General features: G+C 47.6%; 27 non-coding genes across 27 annotated transcripts; 10 read left to right on the forward strand and 17 right to left on the reverse strand.

Annotated features, from left to right (window-relative positions):
- Positions 1-23: 23 nt before the first annotated feature.
- On the reverse strand, positions 24-95 carry TRNAW-CCA (transfer RNA tryptophan (anticodon CCA)). The gene has a single exon. It is a non-coding gene; the product is annotated as a tRNA-Trp (tRNA).
- Positions 96-1,721: 1,626 nt separating this feature from the next.
- Positions 1,722-1,793, reverse strand: TRNAW-CCA (transfer RNA tryptophan (anticodon CCA)). The gene has a single exon. It is a non-coding gene; the product is annotated as a tRNA-Trp (tRNA).
- Positions 1,794-2,041: 248 nt separating this feature from the next.
- On the reverse strand, positions 2,042-2,115 carry TRNAN-GUU (transfer RNA asparagine (anticodon GUU)). Its single transcript has one exon. It is a non-coding gene; the product is annotated as a tRNA-Asn (tRNA).
- A 207-nt stretch (positions 2,116-2,322) lies between these two features.
- On the forward strand, positions 2,323-2,393 carry TRNAG-GCC (transfer RNA glycine (anticodon GCC)). Its single transcript has one exon. It is a non-coding gene; the product is annotated as a tRNA-Gly (tRNA).
- Positions 2,394-2,464: 71 nt separating this feature from the next.
- Positions 2,465-2,536, reverse strand: TRNAW-CCA (transfer RNA tryptophan (anticodon CCA)). The gene has a single exon. It is a non-coding gene; the product is annotated as a tRNA-Trp (tRNA).
- Positions 2,537-4,008: 1,472 nt separating this feature from the next.
- TRNAG-GCC (transfer RNA glycine (anticodon GCC)) lies at positions 4,009-4,079 on the forward strand. The gene has a single exon. It is a non-coding gene; the product is annotated as a tRNA-Gly (tRNA).
- A 71-nt stretch (positions 4,080-4,150) lies between these two features.
- On the reverse strand, positions 4,151-4,222 carry TRNAW-CCA (transfer RNA tryptophan (anticodon CCA)). Its single transcript has one exon. It is a non-coding gene; the product is annotated as a tRNA-Trp (tRNA).
- A 248-nt stretch (positions 4,223-4,470) lies between these two features.
- TRNAN-GUU (transfer RNA asparagine (anticodon GUU)) lies at positions 4,471-4,544 on the reverse strand. Its single transcript has one exon. It is a non-coding gene; the product is annotated as a tRNA-Asn (tRNA).
- A 207-nt stretch (positions 4,545-4,751) lies between these two features.
- On the forward strand, positions 4,752-4,822 carry TRNAG-GCC (transfer RNA glycine (anticodon GCC)). Its single transcript has one exon. It is a non-coding gene; the product is annotated as a tRNA-Gly (tRNA).
- A 71-nt stretch (positions 4,823-4,893) lies between these two features.
- TRNAW-CCA (transfer RNA tryptophan (anticodon CCA)) lies at positions 4,894-4,965 on the reverse strand. The gene has a single exon. It is a non-coding gene; the product is annotated as a tRNA-Trp (tRNA).
- A 1,484-nt stretch (positions 4,966-6,449) lies between these two features.
- On the forward strand, positions 6,450-6,520 carry TRNAG-GCC (transfer RNA glycine (anticodon GCC)). The gene has a single exon. It is a non-coding gene; the product is annotated as a tRNA-Gly (tRNA).
- A 71-nt stretch (positions 6,521-6,591) lies between these two features.
- On the reverse strand, positions 6,592-6,663 carry TRNAW-CCA (transfer RNA tryptophan (anticodon CCA)). Its single transcript has one exon. It is a non-coding gene; the product is annotated as a tRNA-Trp (tRNA).
- Positions 6,664-6,911: 248 nt separating this feature from the next.
- Positions 6,912-6,985, reverse strand: TRNAN-GUU (transfer RNA asparagine (anticodon GUU)). The gene has a single exon. It is a non-coding gene; the product is annotated as a tRNA-Asn (tRNA).
- Positions 6,986-7,192: 207 nt separating this feature from the next.
- Positions 7,193-7,263, forward strand: TRNAG-GCC (transfer RNA glycine (anticodon GCC)). The gene has a single exon. It is a non-coding gene; the product is annotated as a tRNA-Gly (tRNA).
- A 71-nt stretch (positions 7,264-7,334) lies between these two features.
- Positions 7,335-7,406, reverse strand: TRNAW-CCA (transfer RNA tryptophan (anticodon CCA)). Its single transcript has one exon. It is a non-coding gene; the product is annotated as a tRNA-Trp (tRNA).
- Positions 7,407-8,890: 1,484 nt separating this feature from the next.
- Positions 8,891-8,961, forward strand: TRNAG-GCC (transfer RNA glycine (anticodon GCC)). The gene has a single exon. It is a non-coding gene; the product is annotated as a tRNA-Gly (tRNA).
- A 71-nt stretch (positions 8,962-9,032) lies between these two features.
- On the reverse strand, positions 9,033-9,104 carry TRNAW-CCA (transfer RNA tryptophan (anticodon CCA)). Its single transcript has one exon. It is a non-coding gene; the product is annotated as a tRNA-Trp (tRNA).
- A 248-nt stretch (positions 9,105-9,352) lies between these two features.
- TRNAN-GUU (transfer RNA asparagine (anticodon GUU)) lies at positions 9,353-9,426 on the reverse strand. Its single transcript has one exon. It is a non-coding gene; the product is annotated as a tRNA-Asn (tRNA).
- Positions 9,427-9,633: 207 nt separating this feature from the next.
- On the forward strand, positions 9,634-9,704 carry TRNAG-GCC (transfer RNA glycine (anticodon GCC)). The gene has a single exon. It is a non-coding gene; the product is annotated as a tRNA-Gly (tRNA).
- A 1,769-nt stretch (positions 9,705-11,473) lies between these two features.
- Positions 11,474-11,545, reverse strand: TRNAW-CCA (transfer RNA tryptophan (anticodon CCA)). Its single transcript has one exon. It is a non-coding gene; the product is annotated as a tRNA-Trp (tRNA).
- A 248-nt stretch (positions 11,546-11,793) lies between these two features.
- TRNAN-GUU (transfer RNA asparagine (anticodon GUU)) lies at positions 11,794-11,867 on the reverse strand. The gene has a single exon. It is a non-coding gene; the product is annotated as a tRNA-Asn (tRNA).
- Positions 11,868-12,074: 207 nt separating this feature from the next.
- On the forward strand, positions 12,075-12,145 carry TRNAG-GCC (transfer RNA glycine (anticodon GCC)). The gene has a single exon. It is a non-coding gene; the product is annotated as a tRNA-Gly (tRNA).
- Positions 12,146-12,216: 71 nt separating this feature from the next.
- On the reverse strand, positions 12,217-12,288 carry TRNAW-CCA (transfer RNA tryptophan (anticodon CCA)). The gene has a single exon. It is a non-coding gene; the product is annotated as a tRNA-Trp (tRNA).
- A 1,484-nt stretch (positions 12,289-13,772) lies between these two features.
- Positions 13,773-13,843, forward strand: TRNAG-GCC (transfer RNA glycine (anticodon GCC)). Its single transcript has one exon. It is a non-coding gene; the product is annotated as a tRNA-Gly (tRNA).
- A 391-nt stretch (positions 13,844-14,234) lies between these two features.
- Positions 14,235-14,308, reverse strand: TRNAN-GUU (transfer RNA asparagine (anticodon GUU)). The gene has a single exon. It is a non-coding gene; the product is annotated as a tRNA-Asn (tRNA).
- Positions 14,309-14,515: 207 nt separating this feature from the next.
- On the forward strand, positions 14,516-14,586 carry TRNAG-GCC (transfer RNA glycine (anticodon GCC)). The gene has a single exon. It is a non-coding gene; the product is annotated as a tRNA-Gly (tRNA).
- Positions 14,587-14,657: 71 nt separating this feature from the next.
- Positions 14,658-14,729, reverse strand: TRNAW-CCA (transfer RNA tryptophan (anticodon CCA)). Its single transcript has one exon. It is a non-coding gene; the product is annotated as a tRNA-Trp (tRNA).
- Positions 14,730-15,000: the final 271 nt, after the last annotated feature.

The raw sequence follows: 15,000 nt of genomic DNA on the forward strand, positions 1-15,000 counted from the left end.
GTGGGGAATAAAATGGTAAGCAGTGACCCCGACGTGATTTGACCACGCAACCTTCTGATCTGGAGTCAGACGCGCTACCGTTGCGCCACAAGGTCCTTACACTTACAGCCTTCAAGCCAGATCAACAAATGCTGATGGCCTTTTGACTTATTTTCCCTTCCTCATATGCCTACAGTTGTATTACAGGGCTAGGCCTTTTGTTTTCTATCCTAATTATGAAATTGACTGCAGGTGCAGAGAGAACGCAGAGGATTGAAATGTTCAGATAAAGGGTCTTAAGCAGGAGAGAGCAGAGGTACGTATCTGTGTTTCATTAAAGTGTTTCATGCCGGCAAAAAGGATACTTCCCTGGGTGGGCTTGAACCACCAACCTTTCTGTTAACAACCGAACGCGCTAACCATTTGCACCACAGAGGTTAATAACTGTAGCACAGTTCCTGAGACTCAATATATATCTTGATAATTGTGTGCCTGCCTGGAGCTTGTGTTATATAATGCGTCTTTATGCCATACAGCATTTCTCATTTGCTTAGTGTCTTGTTATTGTTGGACGTAATGATGAATAGACTACTGTCTAATGGTCTTAGAGCCAGTATTACTACCGGTCCCAGTGTATGAGACACATACATGACTTTTCTGTTGCCTGCTTAGCATAGCTCCCTGCTCCTCTGTAGGTGTGCTACCAGCCAGTAAGGCGTGTGCCTTGCCCATCAGATGTGTTATGTTAGACTTGACTTCTCTGTGAGCAAAGTCTCCCTCCCATAGCAGGTGCTTTCTCTGAACTCTTGACTTGTAAGACTGCTGGGAAAGGCCCTCCCTAGCCCCTCACTCAGATAGATACATTTACCTTCAGAGCTCAGCTTTGGAGAAAGAGATTGGGGAGAGAGCAAATAGGGGAAGGCCCATGGTGCACACTTTATTTTACATAAAAGCTGGGGCTTGTGGGAGGACAGGGACAAGAGGGTTCTCAGGGAAAGAAATCCCAGGAGTATTGATGGCTAGGCCCTGAAACACAACAATCCCGGATTGGCAAGGCACAATATGCCTGTGCAACAGGCCTGACCCTAGGCTTCCGGAGTTCTTGGTCACAAAAGGCTCCAGTGATCTAAGCCCGACCAGGGCTGTGCCCGACCAGGGCTGTAGGCCACGTTGGGAGCGCGTTAGGGACGCGTAAAGGGACGCAGGGCGCAGAACTCTGCCCGTTTCACCCCAGCATTTAGGGGAGGACACAGAATCTGGGAAAGCCAGTGGGAAGGATTTTCCAGGAGGAGAGTTCAGTGAGATAATCTGAAACACAATAGTGCTGGTGATCTGGCGGGTGCATTCTGTGAACCACTTTTGTCGGGAGCAGCCTGCCATCATGCCCTGATAAACACAACTCTAGTCCCAAGCCAGTGACCTCAGCAAATGCAAAGACATTCATAGTTATAGTCTCCTGCATCTGATTCTTGCCATCTTCATGTGAAACGTTGGCGTTATCATGTCTGCGGCGCACACTTTGTTCATATGTGTACAATTTAAGTGTGTGCACCTGATCACTGTCTTGGGCAGAGCTCTGCCTGTGAACAACCCATGTGAAGCATTGGTGGTTCAGTGGTAGAATTCTCGCCTGCCACGCGGGAGGCCCGGGTTCGATTCCCAGCCAATGCAAGACTGCTTTCTTTTGACTTTGTTTTCGAAAGGAAATATATGACCTCAGTGGGGAATAAAATGGTAAGCAGTGACCCCGACGTGATTTGAACACGCAACCTTCTGATCTGGAGTCAGACGCACTACCGTTGCGCCACGAGGTCCTTACACTTACAGCTTTCGGAGCCAGATCAACAAATGCTGTGGGCCTTTTGACTTATTTTCCCCTCCTCATATGCCTACAGTTGTATTACAGAACTTGACCTTTTGTTTTCTATCCTAATTATGAAATTGACTGCAGGTGCCGAGAGAACGCAGAGAATTGAAATATTCAGGGAAAGGGTGTCCAGCAGGAGAGAGCAAAGGTATGTATCTGTTTTCCATTCAAGTGTTTCATTCAGGCAAAATAATACGTCCCTGGGTGGGCTTGAACCACCAACCTTTCGGTTAACAGCCGAACGCGCTAACCAATTGCGCCACAGAGACGAGTGACTACAGCATCTTTCCTTAGACTCAATATATATCTTGATATGTATGTGCCTGCCTGGAGCTTGTCTTATATAAGCCATCATCATGTGAAACTTTGGCGTTGTCATGTCTGCTGCGCACACTTTGTTCACATGTGTACAATTTAAGTGTGTGCACCTGATCACTGTCTTGGACAGAGCTATGCCTGTGAACTCCCCATGTGAAGCATTGGTGGTTCAGTGGTAGAATTCTCGCCTGCCACGCGGGAGGCCCGGGTTCGATTCCCGGCCAATGCAAGGCTGCGTTCCTTTGACTTTGTTTTCGAAAGGAAATATATGAACTCAGTGGGGAATAAAATGGTAAGCAGTGACCCCGACGTGATTTGACCACGCAACCTTCTGATCTGGAGTCAGACGCGCTACCGTTGCGCCACAAGGTCCTTACACTTACAGCCTTCAAGCCAGATCAACAAATGCTGATGGCCTTTTGACTTATTTTCCCTTCCTCATATGCCTACAGTTGTATTACAGGGCTAGGCCTTTTGTTTTCTATCCTAATTATGAAATTGACTGCAGGTGCAGAGAGAACGCAGAGGATTGAAATGTTCAGATAAAGGGTCTTAAGCAGGAGAGAGCAGAGGTACGTATCTGTGTTTCATTAAAGTGTTTCATGCCGGCAAAAAGGATACTTCCCTGGGTGGGCTTGAACCACCAACCTTTCTGTTAACAACCGAACGCGCTAACCATTTGCACCACAGAGGTTAATAACTGTAGCACAGTTCCTGAGACTCAATATATATCTTGATAATTGTGTGCCTGCCTGGAGCTTGTGTTATATAATGCGTCTTTATGCCATACAGCATTTCTCATTTGCTTAGTGTCTTGTTATTGTTGGACGTAATGATGAATAGACTACTGTCTAATGGTCTTAGAGCCAGTATTACTACCGGTCCCAGTGTATGAGACACATACATGACTTTTCTGTTGCCTGCTTAGCATAGCTCCCTGCTCCTCTGTAGGTGTGCTACCAGCCAGTAAGGCGTGTGCCTTGCCCATCAGATGTGTTATGTTAGACTTGACTTCTCTGTGAGCAAAGTCTCCCTCCCATAGCAGGTGCTTTCTCTGAACTCTTGACTTGTAAGACTGCTGGGAAAGGCCCTCCCTAGCCCCTCACTCAGATAGATACATTTACCTTCAGAGCTCAGCTTTGGAGAAAGAGATTGGGGAGAGAGCAAATAGGGGAAGGCCCATGGTGCACACTTTATTTTACATAAAAGCTGGGGCTTGTGGGAGGACAGGGACAAGAGGGTTCTCAGGGAAAGAAATCCCAGGAGTATTGATGGCTAGGCCCTGAAACACAACAATCCCGGATTGGCAAGGCACAATATGCCTGTGCAACAGGCCTGACCCTAGGCTTCCGGAGTTCTTGGTCACAAAAGGCTCCAGTGATCTAAGCCCGACCAGGGCTGTGCCCGACCAGGGCTGTAGGCCGCGTTGGGAGCGCGTTAGGGACGCAGGGCGCAGAACTCTGCCCGTTTCACCCCAGCATTTAGGGGAGGACACAGAATCTGGGAAAGCCAGTGGGAAGGATTTTCCAGGAGGAGAGTTCAGTGAGATAATCTGAAACACAATAGTGCTGGTGATCTGGCGGGTGCATTCTGTGAACCACTTTTGTCGGGAGCAGCCTGCCATCATGCCCTGATAAACACAACTCTAGTCCCAAGCCAGTGACCTCAGCAAATGCAAAGACATTCATAGTTATAGTCTCCTGCATCTGATTCTTGCCATCTTCATGTGAAACGTTGGCGTTATCATGTCTGCTGCGCACACTTGGTTCATATGTGTACAATTTAAGTGTGTGCACCTGATCACTGTCTTGGGCAGAGCTCTGCCTGTGAACAACCCATGTGAAGCATTGGTGGTTCAGTGGTAGAATTCTCGCCTGCCACGCGGGAGGCCCGGGTTCGATTCCCGGCCAATGCAAGACTGCTTTCTTTTGACTTTGTTTTCGAAAGGAAATATATGACCTCAGTGGGGAATAAAATGGTAAGCAGTGACCCCGACGTGATTTGAACACGCAACCTTCTGATCTGGAGTCAGATGCGCTACCGTTGCGCCACGAGGTCCTTACACTTACAGCTTTCGGAGCCAGATCAACAAATGCTGTGGGCCTTTTGACTTATTTTCCCCTCCTCATATGCCTACAGTTGTATTACAGAGCTTGACCTTTTGTTTTCTATCCTAATTATGAAATTGACTGCAGGTGCCGAGAGAACGCAGAGAATTGAAATATTCAGGGAAAGGGTGTCCAGCAAGAGAGAGCAAAGGTATGTATCTGTTTTCCATTCAAGTGTTTCATTCAGGCAAAATAATACGTCCCTGGGTGGGCTTGAACCACCAACCTTTCGGTTAACAGCCGAACGCGCTAACCAATTGCGCCACAGAGACGAGTGACTACAGCATCTTTCCTTAGACTCAATATATATCTTGATATGTATGTGCCTGCCTGGAGCTTGTCTTATATAAGCCATCATCATGTGAAACTTTGGCGTTGTCATGTCTGCTGCGCACACTTTGTTCATATGTGTACAATTTAAGTGTGTGCACCTGATCACTGTCTTGGACAGAGCTATGCCTGTGAACTCCCCATGTGAAGCATTGGTGGTTCAGTGGTAGAATTCTCGCCTGCCACGCGGGAGGCCCGGGTTCGATTCCCGGCCAATGCAAGGCTGCGTTCCTTTGACTTTGTTTTCGAAAGGAAATATATGAACTCAGTGGGGAATAAAATGGTAAGCAGTGACCCCGACGTGATTTGACCACGCAACCTTCTGATCTGGAGTCAGACGCGCTACCGTTGCGCCACAAGGTCCTTACACTTACAGCCTTCAAGCCAGATCAACAAATGCTGATGGCCTTTTGACTTATTTTCCCTTCCTCATATGCCTACAGTTGTATTACAGGGCTAGGCCTTTTGTTTTCTATCCTAATTATGAAATTGACTGCAGGTGCAGAGAGAACGCAGAGGATTGAAATGTTCAGATAAAGGGTCTTAAGCAGGAGAGAGCAGAGGTACGTATCTGTGTTTCATTAAAGTGTTTCATGCCGGCAAAAAGGATACTTCCCTGGGTGGGCTTGAACCACCAACCTTTCTGTTAACAACCGAACGCGCTAACCATTTGCACCACAGAGGTTAATAACTGTAGCACAGTTCCTGAGACTCAATATATATCTTGATAATTGTGTGCCTGCCTGGAGCTTGTGTTATATAATGCGTCTTTATGCCATACAGCATTTCTCATTTGCTTAGTGTCTTGTTATTGTTGGACGTAATGATGAATAGACTACTGTCTAATGGTCTTAGAGCCAGTATTACTACCGGTCCCAGTGTATGAGACACATACATGACTTTTCTGTTGCCTGCTTAGCATAGCTCCCTGCTCCTCTGTAGGTGTGCTACCAGCCAGTAAGGCGTGTGCCTTGCCCATCAGATGTGTTATGTTAGACTTGACTTCTCTGTGAGCAAAGTCTCCCTCCCATAGCAGGTGCTTTCTCTGAACTCTTGACTTGTAAGACTGCTGGGAAAGGCCCTCCCTAGCCCCTCACTCAGATAGATACATTTACCTTCAGAGCTCAGCTTTGGAGAAAGAGATTGGGGAGAGAGCAAATAGGGGAAGGCCCATGGTGCACACTTTATTTTACATAAAAGCTGGGGCTTGTGGGAGGACAGGGACAAGAGGGTTCTCAGGGAAAGAAATCCCAGGAGTATTGATGGCTAGGCCCTGAAACACAACAATCCCGGATTGGCAAGGCACAATATGCCTGTGCAACAGGCCTGACCCTAGGCTTCCGGAGTTCTTGGTCACAAAAGGCTCCAGTGATCTAAGCCCGACCAGGGCTGTGCCCGACCAGGGCTGTAGGCCGCGTTGGGAGCGCGTTAGGGACGCGTAAAGGGACGCAGGGCGCAGAACTCTGCCCGTTTCACCCCAGCATTTAGGGGAGGACACAGAATCTGGGAAAGCCAGTGGGAAGGATTTTCCAGGAGGAGAGTTCAGTGAGATAATCTGAAACACAATAGTGCTGGTGATCTGGCGGGTGCATTCTGTGAACCACTTTTGTCGGGAGCAGCCTGCCATCATGCCCTGATAAACACAACTCTAGTCCCAAGCCAGTGACCTCAGCAAATGCAAAGACATTCATAGTTATAGTCTCCTGCATCTGATTCTTGCCATCTTCATGTGAAACGTTGGCGTTATCATGTCTGCTGCGCACACTTTGTTCATATGTGTACAATTTAAGTGTGTGCACCTGATCACTGTCTTGGGCAGAGCTCTGCCTGTGAACAACCCATGTGAAGCATTGGTGGTTCAGTGGTAGAATTCTCGCCTGCCACGCGGGAGGCCCGGGTTCGATTCCCGGCCAATGCGAGACTGCTTTCTTTTGACTTTGTTTTCGAAAGGAAATATATGACCTCAGTGGGGAATAAAATGGTAAGCAGTGACCCCGACGTGATTTGAACACGCAACCTTCTGATCTGGAGTCAGACGCGCTACCGTTGCGCCACGAGGTCCTTACACTTACAGCTTTCGGAGCCAGATCAACAAATGCTGTGGGCCTTTTGACTTATTTTCCCCTCCTCATATGCCTACAGTTGTATTACAGAGCTTGACCTTTTGTTTTCTATCCTAATTATGAAATTGACTGCAGGTGCCGAGAGAACGCAGAGAATTGAAATATTCAGGGAAAGGGTGTCCAGCAAGAGAGAGCAAAGGTATGTATCTGTTTTCCATTCAAGTGTTTCATTCAGGCAAAATAATACGTCCCTGGGTGGGCTTGAACCACGAACCTTTCGGTTAACAGCCGAACGCGCTAACCGATTGCGCCACAGAGACGAGTGACTACAGCATCTTTCCTTACACTCAATATATATCTTGATATGTATGTGCCTGCCTGGAGCTTGTCTTATATAAGCCATCATCATGTGAAACTTTGGCGTTGTCATGTCTGCTGCGCACACTTTGTTCATATGTGTACAATTTAAGTGTGTGCACCTGATCACTGTCTTGGACAGAGCTATGCCTGTGAACTCCCCATGTGAAGCATTGGTGGTTCAGTGGTAGAATTCTCGCCTGCCACGCGGGAGGCCCGGGTTCGATTCCCGGCCAATGCAAGGCTGCGTTCCTTTGACTTTGTTTTCGAAAGGAAATATATGAACTCAGTGGGGAATAAAATGGTAAGCAGTGACCCCGACGTGATTTGACCACGCAACCTTCTGATCTGGAGTCAGACGCGCTACCGTTGCGCCACAAGGTCCTTACACTTACAGCCTTCAAGCCAGATCAACAAATGCTCATGGCCTTTTGACTTATTTTCCCCTCCTCATATGCCTACAGTTGTATTACAGGGCTAGGCCTTTTGTTTTCTATCCTAATTATGAAATTGACTGCAGGTGCAGAGAGAACGCAGAGGATTGAAATGTTCAGATAAAGGGTCTTAAGCAGGAGAGAGCAGAGGTACGTATCTGTGTTTCATTAAAGTGTTTCATGCCGGCAAAAAGGATACTTCCCTGGGTGGGCTTGAACCACCAACCTTTCTGTTAACAACCGAACGCGCTAACCATTTGCACCACAGAGGTTAATAACTGTAGCACAGTTCCTGAGACTCAATATATATCTTGATAATTGTGTGCCTGCCTGGAGCTTGTGTTATATAATGCGTCTTTATGCCATACAGCATTTCTCATTTGCTTAGTGTCTTGTTATTGTTGGACGTAATGATGAATAGACTACTGTCTAATGGTCTTAGAGCCAGTATTACTACCGGTCCCAGTGTATGAGACACATACATGACTTTTCTGTTGCCTGCTTAGCATAGCTCCCTGCTCCTCTGTAGGTGTGCTACCAGCCAGTAAGGCGTGTGCCTTGCCCATCAGATGTGTTATGTTAGACTTGACTTCTCTGTGAGCAAAGTCTCCCTCCCATAGCAGGTGCTTTCTCTGAACTCTTGACTTGTAAGACTGCTGGGAAAGGCCCTCCCTAGCCCCTCACTCAGATAGATACATTTACCTTCAGAGCTCAGCTTTGGAGAAAGAGATTGGGGAGAGAGCAAATAGGGGAAGGCCCATGGTGCACACTTTATTTTACATAAAAGCTGGGGCTTGTGGGAGGACAGGGACAAGAGGGTTCTCAGGGAAAGAAATCCCAGGAGTATTGATGGCTAGGCCCTGAAACACAACAATCCCGGATTGGCAAGGCACAATATGCCTGTGCAACAGGCCTGACCCTAGGCTTCCGGAGTTCTTGGTCACAAAAGGCTCCAGTGATCTAAGCCCGACCAGGGCTGTGCCCGACCAGGGCTGTAGGCCGCGTTGGGAGCGCGTTAGGGACGCGTAAAGGGACGCAGGGCGCAGAACTCTGCCCGTTTCACCCCAGCATTTAGGGGAGGACACAGAATCTGGGAAAGCCAGTGGGAAGGATTTTCCAGGAGGAGAGTTCAGTGAGATAATCTGAAACACAATAGTGCTGGTGATCTGGCGGATGCATTCTGTGAACCACTTTTGTCGGGAGCAGCCTGCCATCATGCCCTGATAAACACAACTCTAGTCCCAAGCCAGTGACCTCAGCAAATGCAAAGACATTCATAGTTATAGTCTCCTGCATCTGATTCTTGCCATCTTCATGTGAAACGTTGGCGTTATCATGTCTGCTGCGCACACTTGGTTCATATGTGTACAATTTAAGTGTGTGCACCTGATCACTGTCTTGGGTAGAGCTCTGCCTGTGAACAACCCATGTGAAGCATTGGTGGTTCAGTGGTAGAATTCTCGCCTGCCACGCGGGAGGCCAGGGTTCGATTCCCGGCCAATGCAAGACTGCTTTCTTTTGACTTTGTTTTCGAAAGGAAATATATGACCTCAGTGGGGAATAAAATGGTAAGCAGTGACCCCGACGTGATTTGAACACGCAACCTTCTGATCTGGAGTCAGACGCGCTACCGTTGCGCCACGAGGTCCTTACACTTACAGCTTTCGGAGCCAGATCAACAAATGCTGTGGGCCTTTTGACTTATTTTCCCCTCCTCATATGCCTACAGTTGTATTACAGAGCTTGACCTTTTGTTTTCTATCCTAATTATGAAATTGACTGCAGGTGCCGAGAGAACGCAGAGAATTGAAATATTCAGGGAAAGGGTGTCCAGCAAGAGAGAGCAAAGGTATGTATCTGTTTTCCATTCAAGTGTTTCATTCAGGCAAAATAATACGTCCCTGGGTGGGCTTGAACCACCAACCTTTCGGTTAACAGCCGAACGCGCTAACCGATTGCGCCACAGAGACGAGTGACTACAGCATCTTTCCTTAGACTCAATATATATCTTGATATGTATGTGCCTGCCTGGAGCTTGTCTTATATAAGCCATCATCATGTGAAACTTTGGCGTTGTCATGTCTGCTGCGCACACTTTGTTCATATGTGTACAATTTAAGTGTGTGCACCTGATCACTGTCTTGGACAGAGCTATGCCTGTGAACTCCCCATGTGAAGCATTGGTGGTTCAGTGGTAGAATTCTCGCCTGCCACGCGGGAGGCCCGGGTTCGATTCCCGGCCAATGCAAGGCTGCGTTCCTTTGACTTTGTTTTCGAAAGGAAATATATGAACTCAGTGGGGAATAAAATGGTAAGCAGTGACCCCGACGTGATTTGACCACGCAACCTTCTGATCTGGAGTCAGACGCGCTACAGTTGCGCCACAAGGTCCTTACACTTACAGCCTTCAAGCCAGATCAACAAATGCTGATGGCCTTTTGACTTATTTTCCCTTCCTCATATGCCTACAGTTGTATTACAGGGCTAGGCCTTTTGTTTTCTATCCTAATTATGAAATTGACTGCAGGTGCAGAGAGAACGCAGAGGATTGAAATGTTCAGATAAAGGGTCTTAAGCAGGGGAGAGCAGAGGTACGTATCTGTGTTTCATTAAAGTGTTTCATGCCGGCAAAAAGGATACTTCCCTGGGTGGGCTTGAACCACCAACCTTTCTGTTAACAACCGAACGCGCTAACCATTTGCACCACAGAGGTTAATAACTGTAGCACAGTTCCTGAGACTCAATATATATCTTGATAATTGTGTGCCTGCCTGGAGCTTGTGTTATATAATGCGTCTTTATGCCATACAGCATTTCTCATTTGCTTAGTGTCTTGTTATTGTTGGACGTAATGATGAATAGACTACTGTCTAATGGTCTTAGAGCCAGTATTACTACCGGTCCCAGTGTATGAGACACATACATGACTTTTCTGTTGCCTGCTTAGCATAGCTCCCTGCTCCTCTGTAGGTGTGCTACCAGCCAGTAAGGCGTGTGCCTTGCCCATCAGATGTGTTATGTTAGACTTGACTTCTCTGTGAGCAAAGTCTCCCTCCCATAGCAGGTGCTTTCTCTGAACTCTTGACTTGTAAGACTGCTGGGAAAGGCCCTCCCTAGCCCCTCACTCAGATAGATACATTTACCTTCAGAGCTCAGCTTTGGAGAAAGAGATTGGGGAGAGAGCAAATAGGGGAAGGCCCATGGTGCACACTTTATTTTACATAAAAGCTGGGGCTTGTGGGAGGACAGGGACAAGAGGGTTCTCAGGGAAAGAAATCCCAGGAGTATTGATGGCTAGGCCCTGAAACACAACAATCCCGGATTGGCAAGGCACAATATGCCTGTGCAACAGGCCTGACCCTAGGCTTCCGGAGTTCTTGGTCACAAAAGGCTCCAGTGATCTAAGCCCGACCAGGGCTGTGCCCGACCAGGGCTGTAGGCCGCGTTGGGAGCGCGTTAGGGACGCGTAAAGGGACGCAGGGCGCAGAACTCTGCCCGTTTCACCCCAGCATTTAGGGGAGGACACAGAATCTGGGAAAGCCAGTGGGAAGGATTTTCCAGGAGGAGAGTTCAGTGAGATAATCTGAAACACAATAGTGCTGGTGATCTGGCGGGTGCATTCTGTGAACCACTTTTGTCGGGAGCAGCCTGCCATCATGCCCTGATAAACACAACTCTAGTCCCAAGCCAGTGACCTCAGCAAATGCAAAGACATTCATAGTTATAGTCTCCTGCATCTGATTCTTGCCATCTTCATGTGAAACGTTGGCGTTATCATGTCTGCTGCGCACACTTTGTTCATATGTGTACAATTTAAGTGTGTGCACCTGATCACTGTCTTGGGCAGAGCTCTGCCTGTGAACGACCCATGTGAAGCATTGGTGGTTCAGTGGTAGAATTCTCGCCTGCCACGCGGGAGGCCCGGGTTCGATTCCCAGCCAATGCAAGACTGCTTTCTTTTGACTTTGTTTTCGAAAGGAAATATATGACCTCAGTGGGGAATAAAATGGTAAGCAGTGACCCCGACGTGATTTGAACACGCAACCTTCTGATCTGGAGTCAGACGCGCTACCGTTACGCCACGAGGTCCTTACACTTACAGCTTTCGGAGCCAGATCAACAAATGCTGTGGGCCTTTTGACTTATTTTCCCCTCCTCATATGCCTACAGTTGTATTACAGAGCTTGACCTTTTGTTTTCTATCCTAATTATGAAATTGACTGCAGGTGCCGAGAGAACGCAGAGAATTGAAATATTCAGGGAAAGGGTGTCCAGCAGGAGAGAGCAAAGGTATGTATCTGTTTTCCATTCAAGTGTTTCATTCAGGCAAAATAATACGTCCCTGGGTGGGCTTGAACCACCAACCTTTCGGTTAACAGCCGAACGCGCTAACCGATTGCGCTACAGAGACGAGTGACTACAGCATCTTTCCTTAGACTCAATATATATCTTGATATGTATGTGCCTGCCTGGAGCTTGTCTTATATAAGCCATCATCATGTGAAACTTTGGCGTTGTCATGTCTGCTGCGCACACTTTGTTCATATGTGTACAATTTAAGTGTGTGCACCTGATCACTGTCTTGGACAGAGCTATGCCTGTGAACTCCCCATGTGAAGCATTGGTGGTTCAGTGGTAGAATTCTCGCCTGCCACGCGGGAGGCCCGGGTTTGATTCCCGGCCAATGCAAGGCTGCGTTCCTTTGACTTTGTTTTCGAAAGGAAATATATGAACTCAGTGGGGAATAAAATGGTAAGCAGTGACCCCGACGTGATTTGACCACGCAACCTTCTGATCTGGAGTCAGACGCGCTACCGTTGCGCCACAAGGTCCTTACACTTACAGCCTTCAAGCCAGATCAACAAATGCTGATGGCCTTTTGACTTATTTTCCCCTCCTCATATGCCTACAGTTGTATTACAGGGCTAGGCCTTTTGTTTTCTATCCTAATTATGAAATTGACTGCAGGTGCAGAGAGAACGCAGAGGATTGAAATGTTCAGATAAAGGGTCTTAAGCAGGAGAGAGCAGAGGTACGTATCTGTGTTTCATTAAAGTGTTTCATGCCGGCAAAAAGGATACTTCCCTGGGTGGGCTTGAACCACCAACCTTTCTGTTAACAACCGAACGCGCTAACCATTTGCACCACAGAGGTTAATAACTGTAGCACAGTTCCTGAGACTCAATATATATCTTGATAATTGTGTGCCTGCCTGGAGCTTGTGTTATATAATGCGTCTTTATGCCATACAGCATTTCTCATTTGCTTAGTGTCTTGTTATTGTTGGACGTAATGATGAATAGACTACTGTCTAATGGTCTTAGAGCCAGTATTACTACCGGTCCCAGTGTATGAGACACATACATGACTTTTCTGTTGCCTGCTTAGCATAGCTCCCTGCTCCTCTGTAGGTGTGCTACCAGCCAGTAAGGCGTGTGCCTTGCCCATCAGATGTGTTATGTTAGACTTGACTTCTCTGTGAGCAAAGTCTCCCTCCCATAGCAGGTGCTTTCTCTGAACTCTTGACTTGTAAGACTGCTGGGAAAGGCCCTCCCTAGCCCCTCACTCAGATAGATACATTTACCTTCAGAGCTCAGCTTTGGAGAAAGAGATTGGGGAGAGAGCAAATAGGGGAAGGCCCATGGTGCACACTTTATTTTACATAAAAGCTGGGGCTTGTGGGAGGACAGGGACAAGAGGGTTCTCAGGGAAAGAAATCCCAGGAGTATTGATGGCTAGGCCCTGAAACACAACAATCCCGGATTGGCAAGGCACAATATGCCTGTGCAACAGGCCTGACCCTAGGCTTCCGGAGTTCTTGGTCACAAAAGGCTCCAGTGATCTAAGCCCGACCAGGGCTGTGCCCGACCAGGGCTGTAGGCCGCGTTGGGAGCGCGTTAGGGACGCGTAAAGGGACGCAGGGCGCAGAACTCTGCCCGTTTCACCCCAGCATTTAGGGGAGGACACAGAATCTGGGAAAGCCAGTGGGAAGGATTTTCCAGGAGGAGAGTTCAGTGAGATAATCTGAAACACAATAGTGCTGGTGATCTGGCGGGTGCATTCTGTGAACCACTTTTGTCGGGAGCAGCCTGCCATCATGCCCTGATAAACACAACTCTAGTCCCAAGCCAGTGACCTCAGCAAATGCAAAGACATTCATAGTTATAGTCTCCTGCATCTGATTCTTGCCATCTTCATGTGAAACGTTGGCGTTATCATGTCTGCTGCGCACACTTGGTTCATATGTGTACAATTTAAGTGTGTGCACCTGATCACTGTCTTGGGCAGAGCTCTGCCTGTGAACAACCCATGTGAAGCATTGGTGGTTCAGTGGTAGAATTCTCGCCTGCCACGCGGGAGGCCCGGGTTCGATTCCCGGCCAATGCAAGACTGCTTTCTTTTGACTTTGTTTTCGAAAGGAAATATATGACCTCAGTGGGGAATAAAATGGTAAGCAGTGACCCCGAGGTGATTTGAACATGCAACCTTCTGATCTGGAGTCAGACGCGCTACCCTTGCGCCACGAGGTCCTTACACTTACAGCTTTCGGAGCCAGATCAACAAATGCTGTGGGCCTTTTGACTTATTTTCCCCTCCTCATATGCCTACAGTTGTATTACAGAGCTTGACCTTTTGTTTTCTATCCTAATTATGAAATTGACTGCAGGTGCCGAGAGAACGCAGAGAATTGAAATATTCAGGGAAAGGGTGTCCAGCAAGAGAGAGCAAAGGTATGTATCTGTTTTCCATTCAAGTGTTTCATTCAGGCAAAATAATACGTCCCTGGGTGGGCTTGAACCACCAACCTTTCGGTTAACAGCCGAACACGCTAACCGATTGCGCCACAGAGACGAGTGACTACAGCGTCTTTCCTTAGACTCAATATATATCTTGATATGTATGTGCCTGCCTGGAGCTTGTCTTACATAAGCCATCATCATGTGAAACTTTGGCGTTGTCATGTCTGCTGCGCACACTTTGTTCATATGTGTACAATTTAAGTGTGTGCACCTGATCACTGTCTTGGACAGAGCTATGCCTGTGAACTCCCTATGTGAAGCATTGGTGGTTCAGTGGTAGAATTCTCGCCTGCCACGCGGGAGGCCCGGGTTCGATTCCCGGCCAATGCAAGGCTGCGTTCCTTTGACTTTGTTTTCGAAAGGAAATATATGAACTCAGTGGGGAATAAAATGGTAAGCAGTGACCCCGACGTGATTTGACCACGCAACCTTCTGATCTGGAGTCAGACGCGCTACCGTTGCGCCACAAGGTCCTTACACTTACAGCCTTCAAGCCAGATCAACAAATGCTGATGGCCTTTTGACTTATTTTCCCTTCCTCATATGCCTACAGTTGTATTACAGGGCTAGGCCTTTTGTTTTCTATCCTAATTATGAAATTGACTGCAGGTGCAGAGAGAACGCAGAGGATTGAAATGTTCAGATAAAGGGTCTTAAGCAGGAGAGAGCAGAGGTACGTATCTGTGTTTCATTAAAGTGTTTCATGCCGGCAAAAAGGATACTTCCCTGGGTGGGCTTGAACCA

The sequence above is a fragment of the Lissotriton helveticus genome, chromosome 1_2 (assembly GCF_964261635.1).
Source record: "Lissotriton helveticus chromosome 1_2, aLisHel1.1, whole genome shotgun sequence".
NCBI classification, from domain to species: domain Eukaryota; kingdom Metazoa; phylum Chordata; class Amphibia; order Caudata; family Salamandridae; genus Lissotriton; species Lissotriton helveticus.